Source organism: Polypterus senegalus, chromosome 1 (assembly GCF_016835505.1).
Source record: "Polypterus senegalus isolate Bchr_013 chromosome 1, ASM1683550v1, whole genome shotgun sequence".
NCBI classification, from domain to species: domain Eukaryota; kingdom Metazoa; phylum Chordata; class Cladistia; order Polypteriformes; family Polypteridae; genus Polypterus; species Polypterus senegalus.
In genome coordinates this window covers 202,805,218-202,819,919 of record NC_053154.1, presented here as the reverse complement: position 1 = coordinate 202,819,919, position 14,702 = coordinate 202,805,218, and the positions used below count along the sequence as shown (strand labels likewise).

At 36.2% G+C, this 14,702-nt stretch overlaps 1 protein-coding gene and 1 long non-coding RNA gene across 5 annotated transcripts in view; one reads left to right on the top strand and one right to left on the bottom strand.

The window, feature by feature from the left end:
• celf3a (cugbp, Elav-like family member 3a) overlaps positions 1 to 2,311 on the top strand; it is a 129,195-nt gene extending 126,884 nt beyond the window's left edge. For all 4 annotated transcript variants that reach the window (XR_005635430.1, XR_005635431.1, XM_039767464.1 and 1 more), the window contains one exon: positions 642 to 2,311. The gene's annotated coding sequence lies outside the window, so the exon portion shown is untranslated. The remainder of the gene's footprint in view (positions 1 to 641) is intronic.
• LOC120538067 overlaps positions 413 to 14,702 on the bottom strand; it is a 34,605-nt gene continuing 20,315 nt past the window's right edge. Inside the window, exon 3 of the long non-coding RNA XR_005635434.1 lies at positions 413 to 493. This is a non-coding gene — a long non-coding RNA (uncharacterized LOC120538067). The remainder of the gene's footprint in view (positions 494 to 14,702) is intronic.

Genomic DNA, 14,702 nt, shown 5'->3' with positions numbered 1-14,702 from the left:
TGTACAAGGTTACACATATTATTAACATCATTTGCCATTAATTTTAACATTCACTGCTTACCTTGGCCTTAAAACTCAATAGCCTTAGCAATAAAATATATGGTTAATACACATTTTTCTAAAAAAAAAAAAACTCATTACATTAAATGATTTAATGAAATCAACACATGAAGCAGTTCCTGAAAAAATATGATTTTAATGGAATGACTTTAGAGCATGATGCCACAATGATTCAATTACAACAATGACAGAAGTTTCTGCCTTATGTTTAGCTGCTTATTCAACTACAAAGCATTTTTGAGAAATATTGATATTGTGGACTAAAACATTTCAGTGATGTACATCTCCTTGTATCATTTATTTTTATCTGCCTAACATTAAAAAAACAATCCATTCACACAGTGTCAGCTATGGCAGTATGAGTTACCCAGAATTCTTTGCAAGTCCTGCCAGATGATGTGCATGATCTACTTGCTTGCTTGTGGTACTGGAGCTTAAAGTAAAAAAAAAAGTAAAAGTGCAATGCATATATATTGTATACATATATCAAACAAAGTAAAACTATATATATACATATATATGTGTTTGTTTGTCTGTGCCAGTTTTGCTGTTTCCTAATTCTTGTCTATTCTTTATTCCAGGTTTTTCGAAGGCAGTTACAGAAAGAAATTGAGGAAATATTCTCCTTTCAACAAGTCCCCAAACCCTAATCTTACTCCCATCTTTTATCTGCATATACCCCCACCACGCCATGAATCACACATACACATTCACACAGGTACACATTTTTCAGGTTGCACAGACACAGAGGCACAGCAAAAAGAGTGTCAAACAAACCATGGGACAGTCTTATGTATGCCCATTCACTGCCATTTGTAGATAATTGCTGCCTGACGGTTGGTTAATTATTTACTATTATGGTATTTTTGGCATTCCCCAAGCCATCTTACAAGCTGAAAGTACATTTTCGCTGTTTACATTCAAATACCTGATTCCACTACCTAATCAATGCACAGAGATTGTAGCAATTCTCTTTTGCAGTGTTCAGCACACATGTACAGTATAGCTATCAGCCATCCTTGATTTTGTTTATCATTTATCTAACAGAGAAATTAAATGGATTTTCTCAAATTCAATACTGTTATGTTTACAGCATAAATAAGAATGCTGCCTCCCTCTTTGTACATTTTTATTTACTTGTATTGAAACAATACAGGTGAATGCCTGCTTTCCTGGTTACTTTAATGTAAACAGCTCAGCAATTTACATTAAAGACACTAAAGTCATTGTCTGCAGGCCAATTAATTTTGCAAACTTGTGACCTTTGTTCCTTTTTAGCTTGCTAATCTTTTTATTGTACCCCAACAATAACCTGTGCAATTTAAACCTACAGAAGGCCCAGTTGCCCGCATCCCACTTACTTAATCTCCAAATCCCGAGCTGGACGCAGCATTGTGAATGTGGCCTGCAGAAACAAGGCATCAACTGTCCCATGGTACTTCAGTTTAGCTGATCAAACCAGTTCTGGACCAGTTAGACATGGCCCTACTGTCTACTATTTGAAAATTCTGTAGAAAGCTAAAGAAACAAGTCTTGTTGCAAATACTTCTTCTCTTCCCTTTCCACCCTTTTAAAGGAAGCAAGGGTTGAATTGTCATGTACTTAATGTTGCTACTGGCTTGGTTTCTTCAGATTGTATACATATCTACAGCCCAAGAGCTGCTTATGAGAGACCCCATCTAAGATTTCTTTTGGCAACTGCTTTCTTCTGTGCTTGTCTGTACCCTGGAGAAGGCAGCAGACCACATTGTATATCTTTTTTATGTTTTACACAAGCATTAATTAGCCATTAATTTACTACTGTAACAGCAAAGAAATGCAGTACTTTACAGCAAAAATTACTCAAGAAGACAATCTTTCAATAAAGCCTCTCACTATACAGTCTAAGGCAAGTGAGTGGAAGGAGCGGCATCCTTTGGCTATAGCAGCCACTTCTCTGCACTGCAGACCAGTTCTCATGCCGTTCTCATCATTAACAGACAGCTGTTCTCAGAATTCATCATTCCTTTTCCTCTGCACTAAATGGGTGTTGCCTTGTTATTGATAAGCTGCTCGCTTCTGAAATGGCATTATTTGGTTTCATTGGAAGTGAAATTTTGACAAAAACATTGCCGGTAATCGGGATATTGGTATGAACTGTGCAGATCCTAACTTCTTGGCACTGGCTTGTCAGGTGGGTGAACAAAAGTGATCCCTAGAGGAGGACACTTTGCAAAAAAAAAAAAAGAAGAAGGACACTGGAGGATACTTTCTTTTCCTTGCTGTACTTTATGAGGTAGCATATCGTATTATACTGTATGAAAAACAAGTGTTTTTTATAGCTTGCAGCTCTGACATTCCAGCTCTGATCACAAAATGGACTTGGCCTTCAGGATTTTCTGGATTTCAGCCTAGAGTAGCAGGAGCTGTGATCTGAGCATTTAAAATGCGGCTATCATTGCCTCTAGGCTTCTGCTCTCAAGCAAATTCCTTTTATCATGTCTGGGTATAAACCCCAAAGCTATTGCACATGTCCGGGAATCCCCCAATTTATTGGGTGCATCACTGACCAGATTCAGTCTTAATTCCCAACCACACTCCTTCTTCTTGTTTTCATATAAAATATACAATATATGAAGTTTAGAACTATAATATTTAGGGGAATAAATATTCAGGGTTTTAACAGGTATATAGAGGGAAAATAGGCAGGGGGGAGGGAGGGGTTAAATTAAAAAAAGATAAAACTATTATTGGCTTTCAATCTGTCAATCATAAATATTTACAAAAAAGAGAAAGTTGTGACTCAAAGACTAGGAAGAAGAAAATGTTTACATCCTCAAAACTATCCTATATTGTAAATAATTTAGTTTAAAAAAATAATAAATAAAAAAGAAATAATAAATAAATACAATGAATGGTTATGAAAACTACAGATTGTTGACAGGTAAACTTTTACAGTTTGAGCATTTTTTTTATTGGCTTATAAGATTTTATGATTTTAGAGATTTGTAGGTATTCAATTTGGCAGTCTGTATATTTCAGACAATGTAACTGCTTAATTTATTTCTTATTTATTGTAATTTTTCTTTTTAATTTAATATTTTCTCTCTAATAAAGAATTCAAACAGATCTTTGTTTTTTACTAATTAAGTCCTTGGGACACTGGAGACACACAGCTCATGTCTGTTCAGCGGCAATGTGAGGAATAGTTCATTCACCTTTTGCTTTAATTCTGTGGTTTTGGAGTCTGCAGACCTCATTTTTTATGTATTTTACAATTTAGTTTGTTTTGAGCTTTTAATTTTTTTATTGTCTTTGTGTTTACTTTGTGTTGCCATTTCATGTATTGTTTGGTTGCTGTGGCCATATTGTTGGGGGCAGTGTTTCTACCTCTTGAGTGGAAGTTGCAATGTGTGCCATCTTCAAGTTGCCACTATTCAAGATGGTGGGACACTATCATCTACATTCATGTTTTTCGATAATGATTTAAAGTTTTATGTACTTGGTGAAAACCTTTCATGGTGTAAGGATGGTGTGTTTCTCAATTTTGACCTTTGGTTTTTGATTTGGTATTTTATGTTTTTCCTTTTCCTGATATACTTGTTCTGACCTGTGCTCATTTTTTAACTTAGGATTCTCTGTCTCTTTCAATCATCTCCTGGAGCCTTGCATAGAATTCACACTAAAACATGGTGTAACAGACAAAACCATAAATGTTCCTACACACAAAAAAATTCTGATGCATAAAACTGTGAGTAAGCAAAGTTACATGTACTTTCCCTTTATAAATCCCAACCAATGTGATTTTTAATGCATATACACCAGCCTATAACCCCACCCCAACTCCTCCCAGAATTTTGTCTATTTGAATATGCAAATCAGTATAAATAGCCCATTCCGTTTAGTGTTTTGTTAATAGAAAATGGCAAAAACACATGTAAGAAAGAACTTAAGTGAATGCAAAATGGAGGTCCTTCTCATTGAATTGGAGGTAAGGAAAATATACTACTGTATTTAAAGGCTTAAGCAGTGATATAAGCAACAAAAGGAAATTGATGGAGTGGCACAGTGTGCCAGAGGCACTCAAAAGTTCAAGTTCAGAAAGTTGCACAGTGCCCAAATAAAAAAGAAGTGGTCAGATATGAAAGTCGACATAAAAAAGCGAGTCACAGCCCCTCTATCTGAGTGTCAACATCACTGGAGGAGGTGGCGGAATTCCAGGGCTCACACCGTATGCAGCGAGCTGCTGCAAGTATTGGCAAGACACTTATAACTGGCATTTTACCACCAGTTGAGTGCCAGAGGCACTCAAAAGTTCAAGTTCAGAAAGTTGCACAGTGCCCAAATAAAAAAGAAGTGGTCAGATATGAAAGTCGACATTAAACAGCGAGTCACAGCCCCTCTATCTGAGTGTCAACATCACTGGAGGAGGTGGCGGAATTCCAGGGCTCACACCGTATGCAGCGAGCTGCTGCAAGTATTGGCAAGACACTTATAACTGGCATTTTACCACCTGAGAGTGGAAGTCATTATAACATCACTTTTTTCGATTCAGCAGATTGGTGAGCAGTGTAAGAAGCCACATCTTCAGTGGGTACCCAGTGTTACCTAAGTAATCGTGTTATATGGTTACATGATGCAGATAACTTACTATTTTGACGAATGGAGTGTTATTAAAAGTTTTATCTTACCGAGAAGCCAGCCATCACACACAACACCATTTTTAAGTTTGTTCCGAACACTACTATTTCTCAGAATGAATAAATCATGAATTAAGCCAGGCCATCTTGTCACACAATTAATGAGATGCATTTTCGCATTACAGATAATTTGCACATTAATAGAGTGGAAATGCTTTCTGTTTAGATAAGAAAATTTATTCACTGAAGGTGCCTTTATAGCAATGTGCATGCAGTTGACTGCTCCGATTACATTTAGAAAACCAGATGTCCATGCATATTTTTTGCCCGTTCAACCACAGTGTAAGGAAATCTTATACTGTATATATGGATGAAGAGCGGATAAAACCATCCCATACTGCTGGCATAGCGCCACTCTGTGATGACTGAGAAATACCCGATAGGTCAGCCAGTTTACATTAAAAAATTACTGTGGCTAAAAAACCCAAGGCTGGACAGAACTTGCAAAGCAGCAGATAGTGCACAATTCCTCAAAACTCTGTCTTTGTAAAGCCGGCCTCAGTTCAGCACACAGCTCTAAGAGGATTGCTCTTGGAAATCGAAATCAACTAGGAAGCCAATCATCATCATGGGACAAGAAATCAGTATGATCTCTAAATATGCACTCTCTACTAATTCTTCCATTTGAAATATCTTCTAACTATACTGCAGCAGCCATGGTAGTTGGAATAGTTTGGCCGTTCCGTGCACCATTATACTGTTACAGATTGATTACAATCAAGTGCACTAAGTTTGTAAACGATATGCAATTCATTTCTGTGTATTTGATAAAGCCTGTGTCATGGATGTGAATCTAAAAAAGAAAAGGAAACCATACAGAAGCAGTAGCACTGCTTTGAAGCTGGGTCTTGCCCATTTACAACACCAACCAGAAACGTGCATACGCATGGTCTGAGGCTGCGGGGAAAATGTGCATAGCGTTAAGGCAATTTTAGTTTTTATACATCTTGATGTGAACGTAAAAATGGGAGTATGCAACATTTTTGTGCATATGCACCATTTATACATGAGGCACCTGGTCTTTTTTGCCATTATTTTACTCTGTCCAGACCTTTTGGCAGAATATCTTTAATCTTTCTAATTCCAATAGATCCACTTAGCCATCAGAGTATTTTTATTTCTCAGATAATAATGTTTGACCTTTGGCAAGCACCACTGCTGTTGCAGGAATGTACTACATTGTCCTTATATATTGTATGTTATTTAGATAGTATCTTTTCCATTTTGAGCCTCCTCGTACTATAATGTAAAGTCAAGAAGGCATAGAATATCCTTCATAGGACGTTGTTACACATCATTCTGTCAAAAGATAGGAGCTATAGAAGCCATGTGGTTCTCCCAGTTCTGTAATAACATCCTCTATAAGTATCAATCAAGGACCATTGCCTACATTCCTGTATTTATTTTATTAATAAGAGATTTAATCGGCTTCTGGCATTTCAACAGTATGGACATTTTGGGGTTTTCATCACCATTTTCTTTCTCTGTGACCAGGTCAAAGACTTTCTTAAATTTTAGTATGATCCACAATGCAACATAAGGACTTGCCCTTGACTTAAGCATGGGAAAGGCGCTATATAAATAAAATGTATTATTATTATTAATTATATTAATTAATTAAAAGAGCATTAAACAGACTAAGGTGGTAGGAAAGCACAGTGGCTAACGCTGTTTCACAGCTCCAGCAACCAGTGTTTAAAACAAAAAAAAATAGCCTGGTGATAAGTTCTCCCCATGTCCATGTGTTTTTTTTATAGATATGATGGTTTCCTTCCACATGCCAAATATGTGCTAAATTAGGTTAACTAGTGATACCCATTTGACCTAGTATAAGCAATTGTCAATTTGTGCATATGCGTTTCTCATGAAATAGATTGGTGTCCAGTCCAGGGGTGTCTGATGCTGCCATGACATACTTTGGCTCATGGTAACCCAGGTAGGTTCAGCAAATGCATGGGTGTAATAGAATTTAAGAAAACACTTTTCTTATAATGTAAAGCTATAAATTTATGTAATACTGCTCCTATAGTACTTATAGTATGCAAAGTTTTTAACTGATAGCAGTTCATTCAAAACATAGAAGTCAAACAGCTGACATACTATGCATGTAGACAGACTTATGTAAATGGTACACCATTTCACAATATAAAAAGTTAAGTACTTTTGCATAGTTTTGCTTTCTGAAGACTCAGAGCCTGGAGAAATTAATATGAAAGAGTATTTAATATCAGTTCAAAAAGGCAGTAAGACTGGTTCGGACATGTAGCTATTTCTCAAAATTACCTAGAAAGGTAGAGAAAAGCCAAGCAAAATTACACCTTTTATTGGTTAACTAAAAAGATTACAATATGCAAGCTTTCTAGGCAACTCAGGCCCCTTCTTCAGGCAAGATGTAATACAGAAACTGAAGTTTTCTGTGTTTATATTCACACACTAGGACAAGAAACAACAATGGTAAATCTTTAAATGAAAAATCTTTGTTTTAGAAAGGTAGGCAATTTGTAAATGCTGAAACCTTTATGATTTCCACTTCTCTCTTCTGATCACAGTGGCTGGTATCACAAATAGCAAAGTGGCCTCAGTGGTAAGGTGAGCATGAAGGGATGTGAAGGGTTTAACAGGAGCTTTCTTGAAAATATTACTTCCAGTAGACGGTATGCAACATGTGTCATAACAAAATGCCATTGGTGATTCAGCATGGTCCTAGGCCTACTCTCCCTCTTTTCTAAGACAGCAGAGATACCAGAATTCGGCACTCCAGGGCATTCAGATGGTGCTGTTTCTTGGTGGACCCAAGACTTTATCAGGTCATCCCTTACGAAAAGAAGTGATTTAGAACATACAGGAAATGCAACATGAGATGTAGACGAAGGTAAGTTGGGAAAAATGTGTTCTTACATGGAGTTGAAAGGGGAGTTTTGTGCTCTTTAATGTAAGCAGCTGGACGGGCTACCCCTGGTACTTGGTATATTTCCTTTGTAGTTCACATTACTATCTTTGTTTTTCTTAACTCTTTGAGGGCTGAATATTTTTTCCAAAAAACATAGTTTCTGAAAAGCAAAGGTTTCACATAGAAATCAACATAAAACATCTGTTGCTGCATGCTGTGGCTGCCAGTTTGCCAAGAATGTGCGGCAGGCTTGCTGCCAGGCTGTCTTTGCGTGGCTGGGACAGCAGCAGCAGCAGTCACGGTCGCAGTCTGGTTTCTACCTCTTATCATTGTTAAGTAGCAGTCCTCCCAAGTGAACATTGTCAGTACAACGATTAGCTGGGGAACAATCAGCTGAAGCTGGAACCTTACAATCGCTTTTGATGACTTGTATCAAAATCTGAGTCTGACAAGTCATACGCCAGCTCAGTGATAATAGGCAAAACGTCGTCCACAGAGTGTTTTGCTTTACGCATTTGCTTTGATCTCTGGGCAGATGTCAGTGCCATTTTTGCTGGTGTTTGCACCTTACTATTCACACGAGTGTAGGAAATCTCGGTCAAACCAATGAATCTAACTTTCCTTCTAGCAACGAGAGACCAACTAAAACATAACGGTTGGTTTTGTCACAGTTTACAGTCAATTAACATCGTCAACTCCTCCTTTTGACAAAAGTCAACATCAACACTGAAAGAATTAAATTAATCATCCATCTGTTTTTTGACCCACTTTGTTCAATATCACTGCAAGGCAAGTGCCAAACTTGGAGAGGACAGTGGCAAATCAGAAGACACACACACACACGCTTATTTTGAATGAATTTAAATCCAACACTTCACAAACATGAAAAAAATTTTTGGAATGTGGGTGCAATGAGAAGTCAAGCAAAATTACATCTTTAATTGGCTAACTAAAAAGATTGCAATATGCAAGGTTTTGAGGCAGCTAGGCCAGTTCTTCAGGCAAGATGTAATATAGAAACTGGAGTTCCCTTTGCTTATATAGACACTAGGACAGGTACAACACATTGGAAAACCTTTACGTGGCTAAAATGTAAAAAACTAATAGACATCTCCAGGTTAAAACTAATTTTGAGAAGAACAAAATATATTCAAGATCTTTAAATAAGATAACCATCCAACAAAGTCTTTGAAGTTTTTATGAGCTTTTTCATACAATGTGGATCTGTAGTCAGGTTGCCTGGGTCAGTTAGACAGATGTAAATAATCCTAATATCTAGTTACAAAACTATTATCTCTATTTAAGCCATGTTGTAATGTGTTAAATTTAAGGATCAGTTTAACTTCCCATTCCTTTCTTTCTTACTGTGTCTTGACGTTGCCCATGAGCACTGTGACTTTAAAGTCCTTTTCACAGCGTCCATAGCTGCTGAAATTAGCACCTACAGTAACATCCCTATTGCCATGATTAATGTCGAACCTGTGCAAATTCATTCTTTGAGTGTTTGTCCAGTTTCTCCCACATACAGTGCAATGCTAGGATATTTCATACAAACAATTAGGTAGACCACATTAGGTGATCTGCAGGAAAAGGATCCCTTTATGTGATGTTCTTGTCAGCAGTGTGGTATAACTACACGATCTGTATTATAAATGTGAGTACACATTTTATTTCTTTTCTGTAGGGAGATGTACCATTATCTGTTGGTTTGCTCAGGGAGTATGCCTGGAGGTTTTCTGGGAATACATCTCTCAGCGTTTCATTGTTATTTAGTATTGGCTGAAGTTCTTTTATAATTTTTCAAAGTGCTTCAAGATGTGGGTTATAGGTGACAACAATGGGGATGAGATTCTTGTTACCTTTGTTTTTATAATCCAGATGGTTGTCTTCTTCTATGACAGTAACTCTTCTAATTTGTGTGTCTGTTGTTTTGGGAGTATATCCTCGTCTGATGAAATGTTGTCTAAGCTCCTGCAGTTGTTTATCTTGGTCTGTTGTGTCTGAGCAAATATGATTGTAACATATTGCTTGGCTGAAAATGATGGAGCACCTTATATGCCTTGGGTGGAAGCTATCATTTCTCAGGTAGGTCCATCTGTCTGTTGGAATGTAAAAAACAGAAGTTGCAAGGGTGTTATCTTTCAGTTGAATAGTGGTGTCAAGGAAACTGACTTCTGTTTTTGAGTAATTAAGCTTCAGCTTTATGTTGGTTGTGGAACGAATTATGTTTGTTATGAAAATGGAGGAGTTCCTTCTCACTGGCAGTCCAGATGATGAATATATCATCTATGTAATGGAGATACAACATTGGTTTTAAGACCACGTTGATATTTAAAATCCTCCTCCAATTTTGCCATAAACAGGTTCACATAGTAGGCTGCGAACTGACAGCCCATTTTGGTCCCCATTTCTTGAAAGTAGATGTCCTGTCCAAAAGAAAATAAATTATGTGTCTGAGTGAATTTTATCATTTGCATAACTGACTCCATGGGTAAATCATGTTGTTATAGGTATGTTTTACATGCCAATATGCCATCATCAAGGGGATGTTCATAAAGTGCCTCAATATCCATTGTGGCCAGTAAGGTTTCCTCGGGTAAGGAGCCTATAGAAAACATTTTTTTTACGGAAATTAGTGGTGTCTTGGATGTAGCTGTGGGGGTTTAAGGATGTGTTCCACCCATCCTGAAACATTTTCTATAAGTGAACCAATTCCTTAGATTTTAGGCCTTCATGGGTTCCCTTCTTTGTGAATCTTAGGAAGCATGTAGAAGTAATCCATTTTGGGGTTCTTAGAAATTAAACTGTTTACATGATCCCTGATGTCAACAGGAAATCTACTTACTAGCCTTTTTAGTTACTATATTTAAACATCTGTGGGGTCTTCCTGTATTTTGTAATAATGCATAGTATTGGACAATTGCCTTTGTGCTTCCTGTTAAAATTCAGATATATTCATGATAACTAAGGCATCTCCTTTATCTGCTGGTTTAATAAAGATCTCTGTATTTTTCCTTAGTGAATGAATGGCTCTCTGCTCATGAATAGTGATGTTTTGTATCTAGTTTTACTGTCTGTTTAGGATCCTCATTTTGACTCGTCGTGTAAGACAGAGAATCTGGACAAAACCAATACAAGCACAAAAATGGTATGCAAATTAAAGACACTGGTCAGACTAACAATTGAACTTTGTGGAGCTGTGAAGGTTCAGTTCTAACTGCTGTGTCACCACAGCACCCAAACAAAAACATTTTTTTTTACATTTTCCTGCAATTCAGGCATTTTTATTTGAATGTCCTTCAAGGATGCTCAGTCAAATGCTATTTCTTAAGATAATAAATTAATTTAACAAAAGTGTGTGAGGATCAGATTTTTTAAACTGACAATGTTTTGGATTAGTTCTATTTGTCATTAGTCATAATAGTTTCACTGAAGGAAACATTTATGTTAATGATCAGTTGGCAACCATTCACATAGCTTTAAATAACATGGATTATCTGGTTATAATTTCTGACTGATCACTCTTTCTAATATGAGACAGATTAAAAAATAGAAGGTGGAGTAAGGATTGATTAAGTTACTTAAGAGTTCTCACCAGAAAAAGTCTGAGAAAAAAAATTCTTGACGAACTAACATTGAGTGTCAGCTATAAAGTTGTCATTTTTCTCAAAGGCTTCAGATCGAATTACCAGATAATGTGCAAATTGTATTTTTTTTAAATGGCCTAATAACACAACCACACCCTGGCTAATGTAAAGAACTTATGTTTCTCATCCTGAAAAGCAGCACTCCCCATTCTCAAATTTAAATGCATAATATAAAACTTGTTGGCTGTATTTCAAAGAAATGAGAAGAAGAAAAAAAGTTTGGCAAAAGCCTGCTTAGCCACCGCGACACAAAAACATTTGCTTGACAAAATGCAGCACCTCTTCTCTACTGAGAACAATTAGCATTCTAAATGATGGCATCCTTTGGCTTCATTCAGATATAGAATATAATAATATTGACATGTTTGATGAACTCACAATGTTCATTTTTCTAATTTTTAGGGTTCCCCATGATGGCCACTTATTATACCTTAACTCCAACTATGTAATCAAAAATGATAGCGGAATAGCAATGAGGAAAAATTCTATCTGCTAGACCATACAAAAATCCACCAATAAATGTTTGTTTTGGATAGTGTCTTTTTGGGGAAAATAAAATTGCAAAACATAATATTCTTTAATCATGCCTTTTCTGTCCCATTTACAATGACAGTACAGGCAGATTAAGTGACTTGCTCAGGGATACATAATGGGAACTTTTTGATGAAAAGGCCACTACACCACATTGCCTACAACAGAGTCAGACACTACATTCAAACTCACTCAGACTGTGCAACTTAATTTCTACCACTTGAAACAGGAGACTATACCACCTCCATTGTTCACATACAAAATGAACACAAAGGAAGAAGCTAAAAGCTTTATCATATATTGACAGCATAGACAATAAAGCAGTAGTCATTTTTTCCTCATTATGAATCCAGGTTGTAGTAAGATTCCATTCCAGGGTCCATTCATCCAATTTCTGAACTTCCTTTTCTATAGAAGGATGATAAGATTCTGTACCTACCCCTGATGCAAGGTGGGAATTAAATGACACTAACACATGTACTCACATTCACTCAATAAAACTAGTTAGCACTTTTGGGGACATGGAAAAAACTAGAGTACCTGAGAAAACCCAACTAGAAATCGTGAGAACACACAGTCTCCATACTGAACATGATTCAGAGCTCTGCAGTATGAGGCATCAATGCTAATCACTGTTGTTACTATGCTGTCTATAATAGCTATATATAGTTCCATGTAAAAGGTTGGAAGCTCTTCACTAAATTACATGTTTTGTTAACATTTGAAGTAAAAAAAATAGTAAATACAAATTCAACAGCAAACAAAGTTAAACAGTGGCATTTTATGAAAATGTTAATGTGCCGTTTTGATTTATCTGATGAACTAAAATAATGTAAAAAAACAAAAGAGTAAATGTGGCATTTGTAAAAATTGTGGGCACCCTTCTAAGTCATTAATTAGTTACACTCACTTTGGCAAAATGTACAGCTTGCAAATATGTTTTGTAGCCAGTTTTTTAATTCTTTTTTAAATATTTTGGTCATTTCTGTATTGCAGATTACTTCCAGCACATTCTTGACTGTCTTGCATACACTCAGTGTTTAAGATCTACCCACAAATTTTCAATGTTGTTCAAGCTTGAGGGCCATTTCAAAACCTTTACTTTGTGTTTCTTTTGAGGTTCTTCATAATAGTAGGTTTTCAAGTGTGTTTTGGGTTGTAGTATTGTTGTAGAAGTAATCTATTTTCAGCTTCAGTTTCCTGACTGACATTGTTTTCGATGGTTTGCAGATATGCATTGGAATCCATTCCTCCCAGTACTCAATGTTCCCTGTGCTGCTAGCTGCTATACAACTCCAAAGCATAATAGATTAACCCCCATACTTAACAGTTGGCAAGAAAAAAAAAATTCTTCTAATTTTCTTCTAATTCTTCTTTTTGTTGTTCTGTCTTATGCAGATGTTGTTTTACATAGATAAGATGTTTTCTGTGATGCGATCACAGGTATGGTTTCCTTCTGATGTCTCTTCCATGAAAGCCATGTCTGTTAAGTAATGCTGCACGGCAGAGCAGTGCTCTACCAATTCTTTCTCAGCTTAACCTGACTGCTGTCCCGTGCAGTCATATGAAGGTCTTGCTTTGCCTTCCTACACGAACTGTTCTATCTATCAGTTTTCATGATTATACAGAACTTGTCTTGAACTTCACATTTCCCTTTAACTGCTGTTCTTTAATGACATTTAAGATCGTGAAAGTGCTTTGATATTTTTTTATAATCTTCCAATGCCTTGTAGTCATCAGTTAGGAGTCCATGGTTGTTGAGTGTTGCACAAGTTTGAAGAGTCAAAGAATTCATTTGGTTTTGGAATCACCATCAGTTTACATTTCCATATGGCAGTTCTTGACCTAACTAACACCTAATAAGCTAAGACTATCTAACAGACCAGACTTCCAACCTAATGAGTTCTGAGATTTTTCAACTAAAAATGTGTGCCCATAATTTTACAAATGCCACATTTATTCTTTTCATTTTATTGCATTTTTTAGTTAATCAAATAAAGCATAACTGTACATTAATATTTCCTAAAACTGCTGCTGTTTCAGTTTGTTTGCTGTAGAAGTTGTATATAATAGTTTTACTTCAAATGTCAACAAAAGATATACAAAAATTTGGCCAGGGTTGTCCAGACTTTTGCATGGAACTGCACATGTACAAACATTTTCAGACCACCCTAACTCATTCAGTCCTCATGATTATAAACTATCCAATCAAACAAATATTTTAAATAAAAAATACAAGTAGGGCACAATCAGAGCAGGTGACTAATAGGTCACGTTTATGAGATTGTACATCTGATGTGTTACCGTGCTACACAAGTGAAAAAAAACAAAATGTATGGTCATTCAAAGTAAGAGCCTGGTGGTGGAGCAAAAGATAAAGGAAGAAATTAAACAGAGAAATGCAAAAGGAAATAAGAAGCTTCAAATAACATCAAATCTAAATGAAGGAATCCCTCTGTACAATTAGTTATTGTATTTGGTACAAATATGCAAAGTGTCATAAACCTTTTAAAAATCTTGAATTAATGTTAGGTAGTTTAACTGTACTATCAGAAAAAGGTTGATTTCCTATAAATTTGATGTTGCACTATTTAGTTTATTTATTACATTGTAATGCACAACCAATCAAAGAAAGAAGGCAAAGTTGACTTAATATAACATTTTGAAGTGTTTTATTTTTTACTACATCAGTGCCTGTACCTGACTTATTATTGGTAAATGTGAAGATCATAATGTGTGAATATACTTTTATGCCTACCTATGTGGCTAGGGAGCCCACAAGAGTCTTAATCTGAACTTGGATGAATTTAACACACACATAAAAAGAGTCAATTGAAAATGGCAAAAAACACATATTCTTTATGGCACCCACCCATCCCATACTAAAGATACATA